This window comes from Sorex fumeus, unplaced genomic scaffold (genome assembly GCF_029834395.1).
Source record: "Sorex fumeus unplaced genomic scaffold, SorFum_2.1 ptg000086l, whole genome shotgun sequence".
Lineage (NCBI taxonomy): Eukaryota > Metazoa > Chordata > Mammalia > Eulipotyphla > Soricidae > Sorex > Sorex fumeus.
In genome coordinates, this window is record NW_026606143.1 from 20365651 (window position 1) to 20372901 (window position 7251).

Sequence of the window (7251 nt, forward strand, 5' to 3'; positions counted from 1 at the left end):
AATACTGACAATTAGAAAGCACTGAAGTATTTCAAGAGCTTGCTAACTCCTTACTTAGGCATTTAGTTACTTGCTTTGCTACCTGTGATTAATACCAATAAGAGGGTAAAAGCCAATATTGAGGCATTTGTCTATACACTATACTATACCTGACTTTAAAATGAAACATACGATATTTTATATAATTTGTCATTTTACTTTGTCATAATTTGAATGCTTTTTTGCATTTTGGGTCACACCCGGCGATGCATAGGGGTTACTCCTGGCTCTGCACTCAGGAATTACTACTGGCAGTGCTCAGGGGATCATATGGGATGCTGGGAATTGAACCTGGGTTGGCCGCATGCAAGGCAAATGCCCTACCCGCTGTACTATCGTTTCAGCCCCTTGATTGCTTTTGAAGAGAATTTCAAAATGCTTCAGAAAATGTTAGAAATGCAGTAATCATATTATTTGATCCTGAAATGAAAATCTCTCTGAGGTGGAAAATGAGATTTATTCAAGAGCAAACAGTATACATTACAATCAATTATATTCTAAATAACAAAATCTCTTGTGCACCACAAGTCATTATAGCTTCCTAGGAATTCAGAATGTTGTATATAAAGCAATTATAATCTGTCATTTTTTTTCTTCAAGATAAGCAGTCTTTCCTTGGAGTGTACCTTATGAAGTTCTTTATTATAAATTAGACCTACTGAAGTGTAACCAAAATTTTTAAAATGTTGGTTTAATTTTACTCTATGGCATATGTGACATATTCGTAAGCTAATATGTTTGTATTAATTGTTCTAGTATATCAATTAAAATGAATTTTCTGAAGAGGAAATATACTAAAAATTTATAGACTGTACTGTAATTGTGTCTGTAAAAACTAGTGATTATAAAAATAACTAAGACGAGTTGAAAAATAAATAAATGTCGAGAAATGGGATTGTGCCTTTAAAGATGTTACAAATTGAGGTGCACATGCTGCCTGAGCCCATGTGCTGCTTGCGCCCACGTGGCCGAGCACGTGTGGCCAAGTACATGTGTCGCCCACATCTCCCCTCTTGAGATGTGTGCTTTCATGTTTTCATGTCTAATGCTAGGATGTATGTAGGGGCTCTCTCTGCCCTTGGAGAAACCCGTTTTCTCTCTTGAGTATGCTACCCTCTCACTCTCTCCCCCTCCACATCTTAAAAATTCTCCAACTAAAATCTATTTATTTAAAAAATAAAGATGTTACAAATTGAAGATTATTATAAAAATGTTCATCTTGGGGCCGGAGTGATAGCACAGCGGGGAGGGGATTTGCCTTGCAGGCGGCCGACCTGGGTTCAATCCCTGTCATCCCATATGGTCCCCCAAGCACCGCCAGGAATAATTCCTGAGTGCAGAGCCAGGAATAACCCCTGGGCATCGCTGGGTCTGACCCAAAATGCACAAAAAATGTTCATCTTAACATCCATTAGGCCACGCTTGAGCAATAGTACAGTGGGTAAGGCGTTTGCCTTGCTCGCGGCCAACATGGCCGACCTGGGTTCGATTCCTCTGCCCCTTTTGGAGAGCCCGGCAAGCTACCGAGAGTATCTCATCCGCACGGCAAAGCCTGGCAAGCTACCCGTGAAGTATTTTATATGCCCAAAACAGTAACAACAAATCCCACAATTTGTTGTGAGACGTTACTGGTGCCTGCTCAAGCAAATTGATGAACAATGGGAGGACAGTGCTACAGTGGTTAACATCATTTTATATTGTCATATGGGCAGTAGGGCAGTAGAGCTTTTGTGTTTTTTGTTTTTTTGGGTTAGCCACACCTGGTGGTGCTCAGGGTTAACTCCTGGCTCTGTGCTCAGGGATCACTCCTGGCAGGGCTTGGGGGACCATGTATGGTGCTGGGAATTGAACTCAGGTCCTCCATTGAACTTTTGATATCACCTACCATAGTCTTAAATTATGTCATTTCTGTTTGTAGTTTTCTCATTTCTGATCTCATACTTTCTTGTGCTTTATTGACTAACAGCTATTCTTTCTGAGGTCATTAAATGTCTGCATTATGGTGTCCCTAAAAGTAGTATCTAGGAGGGTAAAATTATCAGAGACCTGGTTTTTACTGATAGAAACTTATGGGATATTATCTTCACCCCATGGACTTGGTGGGCTTTTATATTGCTTCCCCCACTGTGCCTTCTATGATCCATTGTGTATCTACAGAGTTCAAGCCTGTAGACCCTAGGAGAAGTGAAGGGCACAAAGGATTGTGGACTTCCATAGAATACATTAGTGTCTGCAGTGGGAAGTTGGATGAATAAAGGTATGTGGTCATGTAGTTCAGTATTCCAGTAGTGGAGGGCGAACTTACGACTCCATTTGGTCCCCCATGGGTCTCAATTAATCGACTGAGTTGGGAAGCCGCTGCAAAGCAACATGGAAACGGAACTCTACTGGAATTCCAGTGCATGCTCCACAGAGGTGACGAAGTTGCATCAACGGATTAGGCACTTCAAGGCCTCAGAACTAGTTTTGCAAGAAGCATTAAAGGAATTTATTTATTTATTTCTTTATTTTGGGGGGCCATACCTGGTAATGCTCAGAGGTTTCTCTTGGCTCTGCACTCAGTAATTATTTCTGGAGGTGCCTTAGGGACCATATGGAATGCCAGGGATGAAGTCCAGATTGGCCTGATGTAAAGGCAAACACCTTGCTCTCTGTAGTACCACTCATATCTCCATCAAAGTACTTATTTTTTAAAAAAAACTATTTAAATCATTTGTGAATATAAATGAAGGAACTGACAGTAACACTATAGTAGTGGGCAAATTCAATGTTCTTCTACCATGACTGGATAGATCATCTAGACAAAAACTTGATAAGAAAACACTGGCCTCGAAGGAATAAATAGAAAAAACACACTCACATTTATCCCTTCATCCCCCAATTGTTGTGTGCACATTCTTCTTCAATATCCGTGGGACATTAGAGATTGCATACTGGATCACAAAACATAGCTCCATAAAATCAATAATATCTACTATTCTCTCGGATCATGATGTTTTGAAAATGGAAAAAATGGAAATTAATCATAAACAGAAGAGGGGAAGAGCTCAAACATTCATAAATTGAATGACTGACAACTGAATAACCAGTGGGTCAAAGAGGAAATCAGAAGAAAGCAAAAGATTTCCAGGAAACGAAGAAGAATAAAGATATGAATTACCAGAACATATGGGAAAGAGCAAAAGTGATGTTAAAGGGGGAAGTAAATGCATTTCAAGCATTTACTGGGAAGCAAGAAAAAACACAAATAACTTAAGGGCACAGCTTAAGCAGCTAAAGACCAACAAAGGGAACACAAAGCAAGCAGAAGGAATGAAATAATAAGATTTAGAGCAGAAATCAACGAGTTAGAAACTAAAATGACAACTCAAAAGATCAACAAAAGCAAGAGCTGTTTTTTTTTAAAGAATAAGATTGGCAAACTATTACCAAGACTAACAAGAGAAAACTAAAGTAGCTGAATCAGTAATGAAAAGGTAGACATCACAACAGAAATTCAAAGGATAATCAGAATTACTGTGAAAATCTTTATGACACCAACTGGAGAACCTAGAAGAAATGGATAATTTTTTTGACTACTAAAACATTCAAAAGCTGAATCAGGAGGATATAGGGCATCTGAATAAGTCAATTATTATGAAGGAAATTAAAATAATAGTCAAAAGACTCCACCAAGACAAAATTCCATGCCTAGATGGGTCACTAATGAGTAATTCCAAATCTTTAAAGACCTACTCCCAAAGGCAACTAATCTTGATTAAGAAAATATTAACCAACAAGACTTAACCTGTAACAACTTTTTTTAAAAATTTTTTTCCCTTTATTTTATTTTATTTTTTTTACAGTTGTAGATTTACAATTTTTTGTGCTTTGGTTTCAATTATACAATGATCAGATACCCATCCCTCCACCAGTGCCCATTTTCCACCACCATGGATAATATCCCTCCCACCCCCATCCCCCCATCCCCCCTGTCTCTGTGGCAGGGCAATCCCCTGTGTTCTCTCTCTCCTTTTGGGTGTTGTGGTCTGCAAAAGAGGCATTGAGTGGCAAACATGTTCAGTCCATAGTCTACTTTCGACATGCATCTCCCCTCCTGGGAGGATCCTCCAAACATCCTTTATTTGGTGCTCCCTTCTCTATCTGAACAGCCCTTTCCTCTAGGATACCCGGCTGGCCTCTAAGTTATGGAGTAATCCTCCTGGTGCTGATCTCAGCTATTCTTGGGTATTAATCTCATACTTTGTTACTTTATATCCCCCAGATGAATGCAATCTTTCTATGTCTATCCCTCTCTTTCTGACTCATTTCGCTTAGCATGATACTTTCCATATTGTACCACTTGTATGTAAATTTCATGACTTCATCTTTTCTAAGAGCTACATAGTACTCCATTGTGTAGATGTACCAAAGTTTCTTTAACCAGTCATCTGTTCTTGGGCATTCAGGTTTCTTCCAGAACCTGTAACAACTTTTTAGTAATCTCTTATACAAGAGCTTATTGCTTCATTGTGAGATACAACATCTTCAAACTCTTCTAAGGAAATATTTTTGTTCAGTTTTAGTGAAGTATTCATAACAAGCAATATAAAATAAATTGTTTATGGCCTGCTATTGGGGCAGACTTGGGTGATAATTGGGAAAAATGGAAATAATAGTGGTGGAAATGTTTATGGTGGTGGGATTGGTGACCAATTAATCATTATGAACAACTCTATAATATATAATTAACTTAAAAAAATAAAAAAGAAGACATACTTCCAATCATTTTCCAATCATTTAAGTTAGTTGACGAAACAGAAATCTATCCAAGTAGTTTCTGTAAGGCAAACTTTAACTTGATACCAAAAATCAGAGACGTCACTAAGAAAAAATACTATTGACTAATATGACTACAGACATATATGTTGCATGAAGTGATCGATCAATCGGTTGGAGGCACGGAGATAAAACACGTGAGAGGAATGTAAAGAGCTCATAGGGTCAAGACTCCATCTGGCTCGAGGCAATCTGCCAGAGGTCTCCTTTTTTTCTATTTATCAATTACATCCTAATGACTTCATCATAGAGAAAGACTCACAATGGAGAGTACAAACAGTTATAGGATAAGCATTCATCAAAGGAACATCAGGGTATGCATTGTCTTGCCAAAGCTATGTTGTTATGATTAAAAACATCAGAGGAAGATATGGAGCTGGACACATAGGCACTATAGATTACGTCCTCCACATCTTTATGGTTGGTTACACATAGGGCAAAGAGAAGGCTCATACTGATACTTGAAGGTAAAACCAGATTAAGGATGTGTAAGAGAGGGGGACCTGCTGCCTTGTACTGCCAAGATAATGTATAACCAGGCGAGTATATGAGAGCGTGCTGTACTTCTCCAGATCATCCGGTATCGCAAGTTTTATCTTGCCCACTTAATTCAAAGTGGGGACTCAGTTCTGCTTCCTGCTTGCAGGTCAGCATCTAGAGGCTAGTCCTAAATGTCCTGGCTTAGCACCAACACATATATCCTTAATGAATATAGATACACGCGAAGATTCTCAACAAAATATTTGCGAACTAAATCTAATGATACATAAAGAAGATTGTACGCCATGACAAAGTACAATTTATCCCAGTGATTCAAGGATGGTTTACTATATGCAATTCAATTGGCATAATATGCCATATTAATACAAAGAAAATAAAAGACATTATGATCATATCAATGGATTCAGAGGAAGCAGGGATTTGACAAAATCCCGCACCCATTCATGATTAAAATATCATGATTAAAATGGTGGTAGAAGAAGTGTTCCTCAACCAAGTTACACGGACCAAGTTACATTTGCCATGAGCCCATGAAAAGCATAGTGATGAAAAAACTCCTCTAAGAAATCCTTAGAAATTCCTCTAATATCAGTCACAAGACAAGGTTCCTCACTCTCACCACCACTACTCAATATAGTATTGGAATTCCTTGCCATAGCAATTAGGCAAGAAAGATACCATAAAGGACATCCAGATTTGAAAATAAGTGAAACTCACTATCTGAAGATGACATGATACCATACATAGGAAACCCTAAAGATGTTGCATAAAAGCTTCTAGAAACAATAGACTTGTACAGTAAAATGGCAGACTACAAAATCAACGTGCAGAAATACAGGACATATCTATATGCAAACAATGAACTAAAAGAGAGAAATTAATTTAAAATCCCACCAAAATGTGCTTCAAAAAATCAAGTACCTGGAAATCAACTTAAAAAAAGAGATGAAAGACTTATAACAAAGAAAAAGCCTAGATTACTAAAACAAAAGAAGACACAAGGAAATGGAAACGTATCTCATGTCCATGGATTGGAAGAATTAATATTATATTATTTTGGTTTTTTTTTGAGGCGGATGTGGCAGTTCTCTGGAATGACTCCTGGCTCTGTGCTCAGATATAACTCCTCTACGGAGCTCTGAGTACCAAATGAGATACTGGAGACCAAACCTGGGTCAACTGGATGCAAAGGAAAATCCTTTACCCGCTGTATTATCTTTCCAGTCCCAGAAGAATAAATATTGTAAAAATTAAAATCCTGCCCAAACACTATACATATTCAATGCAGTCCCTCTAAAAATACCCTGTAACAGGACTGGGGAAAAATACAGTGGTAAGATGCTTGCGTTGCATTCAGCCAACACAGTTTCAATCCCCAGAACCTCATATAGTCTCACGAGCCCTGCCAGGAATGATCCCTGAACACAGAGCCAGGAGTATGCCTTGAGCACTGCCAGCTGTGGCTGAAAAACCCAAAGATACCCCCCAAATACCCTTGGTATTTTTCCCCAAATTTTATTTTGTTAAAACACTATGAATTACAAAGTTACTAATTGGGTTTTTGACCTATGGCATTTTAAAAAGATATAAACTAAATGCTGTTGAAATAAAGCAATAAAGTTCTCAAAATAGCAAAAATAATCCTAGCGTGTAAAAGAAGATGGGAGGGGGCATAGCTATGATGCAGTAGTGAGGGAACTTGCCTTGCACATGGCTGATCCAGGTTTGATCCCTGGCCTTCCATATGGTCCCCAGAGATCCCTCAGGAGTAATTCCTGAGTGTAGATCCAGGAGTAACCCCTGAACACTGCAGGAGGGGTGTGGTTCAAAAATAATGGATACTTTGCTTTCCCCCAACTTCAAATTATACTATAAAGCTTCAGTAATCAAAAT